The sequence below is a fragment of the Ornithodoros turicata genome, unplaced genomic scaffold (genome assembly GCF_037126465.1).
Source record: "Ornithodoros turicata isolate Travis unplaced genomic scaffold, ASM3712646v1 ctg00000882.1, whole genome shotgun sequence".
Classification (NCBI taxonomy): domain Eukaryota; kingdom Metazoa; phylum Arthropoda; class Arachnida; order Ixodida; family Argasidae; genus Ornithodoros; species Ornithodoros turicata.
This window is the reverse complement of record NW_026999409.1, coordinates 309,402-321,224: the sequence shown is the minus strand read 5'-3', so window position 1 is coordinate 321,224 and position 11,823 is coordinate 309,402.

The window sequence follows — 11,823 nt, the reverse complement described above, 5'->3', positions numbered from 1 at the left end:
TGAATTCGCAGCCCGGTGAAGGTTGCACAGCGTTTTCTTTGCTTTCTCGAAGCCATATTCAATTGACGAGAGAAAATCTGTTTGTGGCATGCGCCGCGATGTGAAACGAGGAATACTTCGGCGTGGGTCTGGATGGAAGTGCTTTCGAGCACGATAAAGGGTTTCAGGATGCGCTATTGGAAATGACTATACAGATTCAGGACGAAGGTGCACAATGCCACCTGTCGCTTCATACAGCATGCATGAGACACTGTACTCGGGAGGATAATGCAATGCCCAGCTCACTACACAAGGGGCTTTAGCGGTCAAGCCGTTAGAGAAACAAACAAGGAAAAGAAAAAAACAGCGACAGTGCATGCACGGGGAGCAACCGCGCCGGAAGGCAGCGGAGGAGGCTGCGCAAAAAAAATCGCCACGCGTCTCAGAGCAAAATATGTAAATATGTCTTTTCTTTGGGGCAAAGCGGAGGGATAGGGCAACCTCTATGCAAAAAAATTGTGGAAAACGAAGATGGCACTTTTGAGATATTTGGGGTCAAACAGCGCGAAAATTCGCCTACAATGCCTTACTCTCAGCACTGCAGCAGCATAACTGTACAGTTGACAATAATGAGCTGTACACCAGTCCATAGACCCTTCAACGGGCTTTCGATTGCAGTTAACCGCAATCAAGTGGGACGTACCGTTCTGAAGTAATAGCGTAACAAACTTTGGCATTTTTGAAGGTTCCTGCTGAGTTTGGGATTTTTTGAAGAACGAACTGTGCGTGACAGCCGCCTCGTTATGATAACTGTGATAGACAGCGACCATGTCTCTCACGACAAAAAAATCAGATTCGTAGCCGAAAAATTGGTGGCTCCAGGCCCCGTCAAAGTCGGCACAGCGGAAAGCACGGCCATGTGACCTAAAAGTTTCCCCCTCTCCCCCTAGGAAAGTATCGCGCCGCGTTTTGCATCACTTGAGGATCCCTCCAACATATATTTTTTTCGACGGGATCAGAAAATGTGACTTCCGCATCTTGCTCGATTATAAATGAAATCACCCATTTGCTTAATGTATTATGAAAAAATAAATTTCACGCGTGTTAAATCTGCTACGAGCATGTTTTGTGCAGACCTCCTCTTGTATTGGGCCCGCTCAAAACACAACATATTATTTTCTTCTGTCTCTTTTTTTAATGCAGTGTTTACCTGTTGCAAAAAATCTCAAGGTAACTATTAGCCGGTGCTGAGGTGGTATACTGGGCCTCATTGTGGTGTCCTGCCTCACGATGCGGTGTCTCACACGTTCCAAAATAAAGTTGAATGTACCCTCATTCATTCTCAATAGCGAACGGAAGGACGAAGCGTCCGTATCTGACAAGCAGTTTATAAGGTGGCTTTGCATTCCAAACTGCTTCTTCAGCAGCCACTCTTTTGTCCACACTTTTCTTGGTCTTTCAGCATTATGAGATTCCAGTTCTTCATCGACTAGCACGGCGAGTCCGATTAACTTTTTCTGCCTTTCATCCATGTCTTTACCGAAGACGAGCGCAGAAAAACTCGAGACGCGCTGTCGTCTGTTACCTCTCCCGTTTCCACCTGATTTTTGTCCGCGGAGTTTTCACACGATCGTCCGGATGCTGCAGGCATTTCTTCTGCTATATCTCTGTGGTGCGCGCTTGCCTCCTCGCTCTTTTCCGCCGACATCTCGCCCGATAAAGTCGCTCGTGCGGATACCCGGTAAAGTATACTTCCCGATAAATGTTATGATCGTGTAATGGAGCGCAGTTTCACTTAGAAGTGTTCTTCTTTGTATCGTAGCTCATCATGTTGTGTCAGAAAAAGGTCAATCAAACAAAGGAGGTATACAGGGTGTGTGCAGAAAAACGTAACCTACATTTTTACATGTAACTTGTTGTCTACTTACCCGAGGAACTTCCGGAGGTGTACGATGGCGTATTTATGCGTGCGGAAGCTACAAAAAAATCCTGGAGGCCATACGCAGCGTAAAAAAATAAATAGATCGCGAAAACATCGGCGTCCGTGCATTAGAATAGTGCGGTCATGACAGTGCATGGTAGTGCATGTCGGTCTCAGGAGAGTCATGTGCAGGCACCGCTATGGGCACTACCGATGAGCATCCATGTGGGACATCGTTTCGATTTCTGCACCGATAGCACCCCTATAGTGATACCTGAACACAACTTTCCTGCGCCCGCCATGTTGCCCTACTGTGATGCACGGAGACCGACGTTTTCGTTTTTTAGCTGAGTATGACTTCCACGATTTTTCTGCAGATTTCGCATGCATAAATGCGCCATCGTGCGCTACCGGAAGTTCGTTAGTTAGGTAGACAACAAGCTAAGTGCCTAAATGCGGGTTAAGTTTTTCTGCACACACCCTGTACTTGTATCGTTTTCATTTCTCCCCTCTGGGAATCCGGGCAGCCATTTAATCCAATTCAATTCAGTTTTAGTTTCGCGATGCCCATGAAGAAGAAGGATGCTCTGAGTAATGGAATCAAAACGAACAGCAATTCTGCACGCACTCTCATGGTTTCCAATCAACCACACTACTTTACGGTTGTTTATATATCATTCGGCGAGGACGCTGTCTTTTGGCCATACGAGCGAGTCATTCTTTAGATGTATCGATTCGATCTGATTTCACTCGGATGCCGGAGAGTTGCATGCAACCATTCTATCTGCGCAGTGTTTTCTCTACACATATCTTATTTCTTTACACGTGGTCAGTGTTCGGTCTTAGGTTGGCTCGAGTGATGACGGTGTCCTTCGTCTTTGACGGTCCTCCAGTGAAGTGTAGCTCTTCTTCTCCCGTAATTTGTGCTCTGGTTCCTGTTTGTCGCCTTCCTTGAAACCTCACCACTTCGTATTGATTGGAAAGTTAAAAGTGAGTTATACAGCATACCGTCGTCGATTATTTCGGGGGTTATCTGTGTCATAGGATCATCCTAAAGGATTTCTGCAGGGGTACTGCAGGCGTACGGAGGTGACGTGCAAAGTGACCAAATCAGCATAGTTCGGTACACTGGGAAAACCTAGCTAAGCACTTCCTTTTCCACTTCCTAAGCACTCTCGGTTGGTGGCGCTCTACAGATTTTTCCGCGCCATGCATCATGGGAAGTATCACACGAGTTTGGATCGCAGTCCGGTTGCTGTTACCTACACTGCGCTTACGCGTGTTTGCGCGTTTGAAAAGCTTCAACTGTCCATCCGAGTGTATGTTGGGAGGTGAAACAGGATCAATATCTCCAGGAACTCGCTGCACATGACAACTGCAACTGCATTTCTAACCATAACAATACTCTCCGAGGAACGGCGGTTTTCCAGGTGTTGTGGCCGGAAATTCATTTGTCACCTCCCATCATCATCTAGTCACCTGCCTCATCTCGCCTTTCCCAACTGCTGGGAGCTCCCCATGTGAATGCAGGCGTTCCAAATCTGACCTCAGACAACTCCGACTCGATGCGCTCGTAGCATAAACGCAATAAATCAGCGAAGAACTGCTCGGCTCCGTCTATACGCGGCAATCTAGACGCACTGCAGCGCAATACATCCTCGCTGGGGCGCGGACAATTGCTCACCGGACAGTTGCTCACCGGACAACTGCTCACCGGACAACTGCTCACCAAAAACTGCTGAGGCCGGACAATTGCTCACCGCCTTTTTCACCACACTTATGTTGTGATGTTATTTCGCGTTTCTGGCGCTTGACTTTTTTATGTCAGCTGAGCTTCTTTTTTAGCTGTGTAAGTTGCTTCACGTAGATCTAGGAATCCACAAGTGAAGAGGGTGAGGCGAGAGGTCTGAGAGGTCACCTGAAGCGTCTTTGTCAGATTATTTCCCAAGGGGGGGGGGGCAAAGTGCTTCCACGGGGGCAAAGCGTGCAACCACGTCACCTCCTTCCCTGGAGACGGACGCTGCGGACTGTGCGGGTGTTCACAGGTTCATATTATGATGACTCTGAGAAAATAATTATGACCTATGAATAAAGAGTGCGCGATTTTACAAAGTGACCTTGTCCCCATCTCGGTACGTTCATGCCTGCGTCACCAGGATCTTCCAAGACACGAGACGGGGAAGATTTAAAATCACATCATTATTTATCCACTAAAATTAACGAATTTTGTATATCTGTCCAAGTCGGTTTAGCGAACGAATGCCACATTTTAGCGCCCGTTAGGCTTAGTAGGGCGGAGACGACTGAACAGTACGGTGGTTAGTTCATTATTAGGTTGGTCCAAGTTCAGTGTTTGCACCGCTATGTCCAGGTTAGTCTAAGTTCGCTGTTGGCAGTATCCCGCGCGCAACTTTGCATTGTTTAGCCAGATAACATTTATTAACAGTAGTTCGTTTTGAAATGGGAATTTCGATCACTTTATTTCGAGGTACACCCAAGTTCAGCTAACAAATAAAAAATCAAGTATATGAGCACCATAAACGATAAATAAAATCACATCACATAAAACCGCGAAATAAAATTACATATAAGTGCGGTGAAAGAGGCGGTGAGCAATTGTCCGGCTTCAGCGGTTCTGTGGTGAGCAGTTGTCCGGTGAGCAGTTGTCCGGTGAGCAACTGTCCGGTGAGCAATTGTCCGGTGAGCAATTGTCCTGGATCCATTATCGCTGTGGAGGTACGTACAGCTCACATCAGAGTTAACTTGAACGCCATTCCGGCTTGCGGACGATGGCGGTGCTCGGTAGAGATTACGGCGGAGGGAGTTTTGGTCATCCATTTATAGTTAGAGGGGGTGACCCTCGTTATGAAGGCCTTGTTTTCTGCGAGGTGCTGCAAGGGTGGATCTCTTCCCGCTTCACAGGCTGGAGCGGTGTTCAAGTTAACCTTGACGCGAGCCGTACATTCCATTGTCTGCTGTGATTGGTCGAGCATATTGAAGACTACATTTTAGCGCGGAGGGCAACTCGCATGCTATCCCGCACTTGCCACACCGAGACACTTTGTGATAGTTTGCTACAGAGATGAAGTCACTCGACAAATGACTCGGTACAAGTTAATTCACATCATAAAAAATGCAACTAACAAACTAACGCAGTTACAAGCTATGCAAAGGACGTTGAAGTTATCAAGTTAACTTGGAAAAGTATTTCCGACCTTGCTCTTTAAATGAATGGTGCGACACGTTTAAAATTATACTTATTTTCAATACGATGAACGAAACCATGGATTTGTGAGGTTCCTTAAATTGTCGTAAGATTTTAATGCCCCGATAAAGCGCAAGCACAGGAAGCGCTCAGAAGCAGGTGTCGGAATTAGTTGAATAACCATATTACGTGGATCCCGCCAAATGTGTCATTTCCTCTGGCTCCACAGTGCCCTGCCCCATTCGAAATGCACTGCTGGACGTTATGATGAAAGCTCTGTCACCTGAGTTTCCGAATACAAGGACAAAACTGAAGTCATAGCGTACACCAAAGCTGCAAGAAAGCAGCGGAGTCCAACGAAGAGGCGCAGTGCACGTGTACATCGCTGTTGTCTCATTAGTGAGGGAAAAACAACAGTGAAACCCCGACACGGAAGAAAAACAGAAGATGACACAATCTCAAACACAGCAATCCTTTAATGACAAGAACCTAGGTGTCCAGAAACTTCCTGAGAGATGGCAAAAGGGAAACCGAAGGGACACTTGTGCAATGCCCTCTCGTAACAATTTCTTTGCATTCCGCCAGATGCCTAGCCCCTTCGGCCAGAAAAGAGGACGCAGGTTAGCGTTATTTGTGAACCAGAACTCCACAACAAACTCAACAGATGTCAGCACTTAACAAAAGCAACTTTGGAGCTTATCGGAGCTTACCGTTACCCGAGGCACTTTAACAAATTACCTAACAAAAAAAAAAAAAGATCGCGTTCCAAAAGAATCCAGGAACTCAACAGTTAAGCTAAAAATTACCAGAAAGGTAACTTACTCCAACCCTGATTTTCTATACATTTATCAACGAAACGCCAGCGGTGTGCAGCAGCTAGGCCATAAGCTGAATCGTTCTTCCGTATTGGCACGACACTTCTTTCTCTGAGCCATGTGCAAACCCAGCGTAAGAATACGCTTGTAGCAGTCAGGAGGTAAAGGCAAGAACGGTGAGACGAACGCGGAATGTGAGGAAGGGGTTCGGAGCCGGTTTCAACCATTCGTGAGATAGAAAACACGGCACTTTGGTGGGAAAGATTTCTGGTAAACGAACTTTTCGATAGGAACAACCGTTACCAGGAAGAAGTTGACCAGGTGTTCACGAAACCTCCTAGACCCTTCAAAGGGACAGTCGCGTCCGGAAACCCATCTATAAAACCGATACCACTATTTTAGGCATCGGCCGACAACCTACTCGGCTAATCTTTTTCGTCCGAAAAGTGCTTAGATATTAAATGAAAGCATTTTAAAGATCAGGACTGCCGCCGCAGCTGCAGAGGCTCCGGCTACATGACGTCACTCGCTAACCGGAGGAGTGAGGGGTCAGAGGACAAAGGCCCCGTCAAGAGCCAGGGTTGCGGAGTTGCCACTCCGGAGATGGAATGATTCCAGATTTAGGAGAGCCCGGAATGGAATTGGAATTGAATGGCGGAAACTGTCCTCGGAATGGGAATAGAATGGTCTGGGTGCTCCGGTGCAGTTTTGGTTTCAACGTGCTGGTTTCTGCCCTCGCACCCTTTGCACCACACCCGCACACGGTCAAAAGTGAAATAACCTTGTCTTTGTGCCTTTTCCGTGCTTGGTAATGTCAATCTCCTCTAGCACTGCTGGACTTGCCAGTATGGTTACCGGTCCTTTTCTTTTATTGAGGGAATTAACTGAATGGAATTGGGTTGCCAAGCCATTCCAGGAGTGGGAACTGACCATAGCTTTTTATTCGGAGGAATTGAAAGGAATGGAATTATCTCAAATCTCCATTCCTCGGAATGGAATTGGAACGGAATGGGAGACCCCATTCCGCAACCCTGGTCCAGACGCACCTTAACTCTGCTACATTACACTATAGTTTAGAAATCGACTGGAATGTGCCTTCAAACAGCAAGTTAGAACCGAATCTTGGGAAGCAGCGGAGGTGGTCAACAAACAGACTTCATTTAAGTAAATGTAACATAGTGATACAACTACGTCACGATAAAAGCAGTGAGCGTGCACAAGAAATGAACTTAAAGGTCAGCTACGATGTGCCTGCCTTCACACTCTGATGCTGCGTACATCGTTACGAGCGCTGCACACGTGACGGGATGTCCAGTCATTTCTCTCGCAGATTCTCTGGGTTCAATACAGATTTCATCCGAAAGATGTCGGAGCAGCTGCCGTAACCGAATCCAAGCGGGCTTCTTCCTGGCGAACCAACTAAAGGTGAAACATCTTCGAGAGCAATATGCGAGCAAAATGACCTACATAGTTCTCATCAATCCACTAGAATGGCCATCGTAGAATTTGTTTTCATGTGTCAGTTGAGATTACTTGGTAGATGACATTTTCGTTTCCGTCAGGACGTTATAAAAGCACGCACAGAGAAGCTATTGCCGGGAACCGTAGACGTTACAGCCATGAGAGCAGTCGTGATCGTCGCCATCCTTTCTTTAGCAGGTAAGCGTGAACCAATCCACGGACGAATTAGCCTGTTTTAATTGAGGAAGAGCGCCACTAGGCGTGCATGTAATACAGCGATGCGTTCATTTATCAATGTCAGGAAAAATGCTAAAGTGAATCGATCAATAACGGCAACCGTCGAAAAGCCAGCTTCGCACGACCGTTGTTCTCGCCAATGCGCTGTTCTTTCTTGTAACGGACAGCACACAAACCCATCAATACCTATGGTGCTGTTCACATATTCGTTTTCCATTTTTTTTTCTTTTTTTGCACGGCTGCTACCCTGACCGCGCCAACGAAATCCCCACATTCTCTATCTCGGATCGCTTATTGTGGTCAGGCAGGAAGATGCGCTGTCTGGATCCGGTTGCTTTGTCGAAGCTCGTAGTGGGGAGGAAGGGGGTAACCTCGTACCTAACCTAAGGCTTTGGGCGTGGGGGTGCGATTTCGTCATCAGCGCCATTAGCCGGATCGGCCAGTGGTGCACGAATTCGTTCGTGCGTAGTATACGAGGCAGCTGGTTCACACGGACGTGACCTTTGTTTTGTTCTTTTGCATGAACGCGAAAATTATGGCCTTAGTAGCTAATGCGCCAGAAAAACCCAAATCAAATCAAAACCCAAATCAAATCAAATGAACGCGAAAATTGTCACTTGTAAACATAGTCTTTCTTTGGTGAGCTTATCCCTTCTTCTGTTATCCCTCTCACAAAGCGTAAGCACTTCAGTACGCATTACTAATGCATGGACCTTAATATTGGCTACCTGCGCTGGTGTCTCCGTCCTACAATCTTCCGCTACTTCATCACCGTCTAATATTTTTTTCTTGTGTTTTATAGAATAGCGACTAGCATTCCGAATATTAGCTCAACTGCTCATCTAACGAATTTCGTATACTTTCTAATGTAGATTTGCCGTTCGCACACTGCATTCCACGTCTCGAAGTGACTTTGCCTAGATGACGACATTCTACTAATTTCTCGCTGTGCTGACATTGGTATCATTATCATTCGTTCTTCCGATTGTTTATCTTGCCATGTAAATAACATAGACGTTGCTCTTCCGAGAAAAACTGCTAAAGGAGCAAGAAACAAGCTCCGAGAAAAAAATATGCCCAAAATATTTAGATATTGTTTCGTTATCGTTCGTATTCGAACACAAGCGTTTTCACAGAAGCGTCGAAGAAATTTTTCGCATTTTTCAGAAGAAATGCGGTGTGTCTGCCAGAGGTGGCAGCAAGTTGCACCCCACCCCCACCCCCGAAAAAAAAAATCAAGAAAAGAGAGCTAAACACGCACTAGACGTAGAAATGTCCCCGTACAGTGAAGGGTTACAGTGTTCGTTCGCTTTACATACAACGACACGCAAGAGTATACAAATGTTGCATTTTTTCTTCACTACGCACATGCGTTTTCGAAACAGTGAAACATCTGGACCGGCAAGCTAATATACCCTAATGAGTCGACATACTTAAAGCACCAGTCTAGAGGCACACAGTTTTGTTTATGTTTTTGTTCGGTATGGAATATTATAGGGGCCTGAAAACCGTTTTCCCATTAATTAATTAGCCCGACCGTAGCGAACTTGCTACACCTACAATAGCCCCCCGAATGCGCGAAACACGTTCAACACCTTCACGACAGACACGTGACGAGCGCCGGGACCCGCGTCAGCATGTGACATGCGTAGGACGGACGCTCCTCTTAGGATCAGGGGTCACATGACCGAGATGACGTCGGCCACCATCGGTGAGCAACACCGCTGAGGCCGGAGCGTCTGTTACCGTCTACTACCGCTTCTGAAACCCTTGGCGGTCTTCGGTTACCTGATGTCCGAAATGAAGGATTCCAAGGCCGCTAACGACCCCAACGTTTTGGGACCGCTGACACTATGCCAAGAACGAGTAGTGCAACGCGAATCTCACTGTGCGTTGTACTGCGAAGCCCCAGTCCCGACCACTTGCGCGGGTCACGGTCGCAGGTGGCAATGCCCCAGTTCTTCCCAACGGTGTGCGGCTATATGGAGTCACAGTTGTCGCAACAGAAATGTTTTCGCGAAGTCATTTCTGATGCGACCACTGTGACTGGGACCAGTTGAAAGTGGAATCAGTTCCACGATGGTCCCACTTGAAGTGGAACCAGTGGAATTGATGCAGTAGTCCCTGATCTGGTCACGTAGCAGGTGCGACCACTGAATGCAAGACCGAAAATAATGCGTAGAAATGCACATATTGTTCAAGTAAATATTGTATATTCTGTTAGAAGCATACACTGAGTAGAGACAAATAATCAATACATCTCTATGTACCTAGTACGTAGTATACGTGTGGTCGCTCACTGCCACTCACGGACCACAGGGAGCATGGTGTTTTGTTGACCATCTCACATGATGTATCTTCTCAGAGAAGATTACACCTCTGTTCTCCATGCAGGTCGAGACACGTACACCCCTGCTCTTCATTATACGTTCTGTGCCTTTAGGCTATTCTTATCCTGTTTCTGATCAAGTTCCTCCTAAGTTTCTAAAATGCGACATCTAATTAACAGCAATCAAAGCATCGCAGTCAGCTTTCGTACCTGCTAACGTGAGAACAAGCAATATCTGCAGTCCGTTTGGCATTTCATCGTCCGGTTCTTCCCCGTACGCCGTGTACGTCCTCCTAGCGTCAAAACTCTTCCGGGATATCGACATCCGGGATATCGACAATGTGTTTCACAGTAATCATAGTCATCGCACTGTCTTAGAAAGCGTACTTAAACAAACAACACAAATATTGCAAAGGAGATACACGATCCCTGCCTTGGTAACGTAAGACAAAACGAGCTTGCTGCAACGCTGCTTCCAAGTTCCAACTTGCACCTGCCCGCCCCTCTTGCCGTTTGAATTTGAACTGAAAGCCGCCTGCCGTATCGTGGCACCCTCGCAACTATTGCATCTGCATTGCGTCAGCCTCAATATAATATGCACTCACAATACCAATCACCGTCCTAGCGTGAGGCCATGATCATCTGCACGCAGGGACATGCCATCACCGCCAATCAGGACTCGTGTAGAGGAACACCATCTCTTCTACAAGGTCATATATGAGATGACGTAGTTGCAAGCTAGCTGATGGATAAACCTACCGTACAACAGACACGCACTGGATAGTGACATTGATAAACAGATAAATAATATGCAACAGATAATAGAGTTTAAATATTCTTTCCCCTGTTTGTCAATGTCACTGCGTGTCAAGTGGATGTTCCGATATTATATAATCAGAATTATTTGTGAGTGTGTACGGTAGATACTGCAAAGAACACGGCAGAATCTGTACGCATACTGCCGTATTATTTGTTTCGTTTCTACAGTTCACATTCGTTTTTCTGTGGGGACAAACTGACGTGTAGCACTACTCTCGTTCGATATTTCGTTTTTCACTCCTCATTTGGTATATACTGTGTCCTAACTCTATCGAAGGAGTATATCTATTACAGCCCAGGTGGAGTATATGTTTTCTCCTTCTAGAAGTGGTAAAATAAACTCCTCTAGAGAGGTTCGCTATGGGTCAAGCCATATACTACTCTTCTGGAGTAAATGTGTACTTTTTTTGGATAACAGTGTATAGTGTAAAAGGGTTAAAACTTGGGCTGGCTGGTGATTCATCGGTGTGTCTTTTTTGTGTTCTGTCGTCGTCTTTCCCTGCTCTCGGGGTTTTATCCTTTTTTAAACCAGATATAGTGTAACATCTAATGCTTATACTCCCCAATATGTGGCTCCTACAACAGCTATGAGGAAATGAAAAGTGAGTGCTCTTGTAATTTCAAAGCGAACGCGTATCCTGCAGCGGATTCGGATTCTCTACAGTTTTTTCTCATGCACTGTGCAGGAACATACTGAAGAAAATTGAACATTACGAAAGAATACCTCAGGTGTAAATCTACTCTAATTACCTATTACGAAACAATTTAGTCGTAGACTTCCGTTTGTTTGTTTGGATTAACTTCTGCTATTCTTCTGTGTCATACTACTGTAATGAAACTAAGTGTTATTGTGCGTCTGCTAGGAAGGGGGAATGCTTCGTATTCAGTCATATTACAATATTTTGAACTATAATATTTTGAACCTTCTTGGTCTGGTTACCGGTAACCGTGACTTATTGGCCCATCAGCCCGCATTCACAACCTTGTGCGATCGAACCTGGTCGATGAGGCTGGTAATTTTGAAGCATGATATGGTATTTCTTACACAACTTCTCGC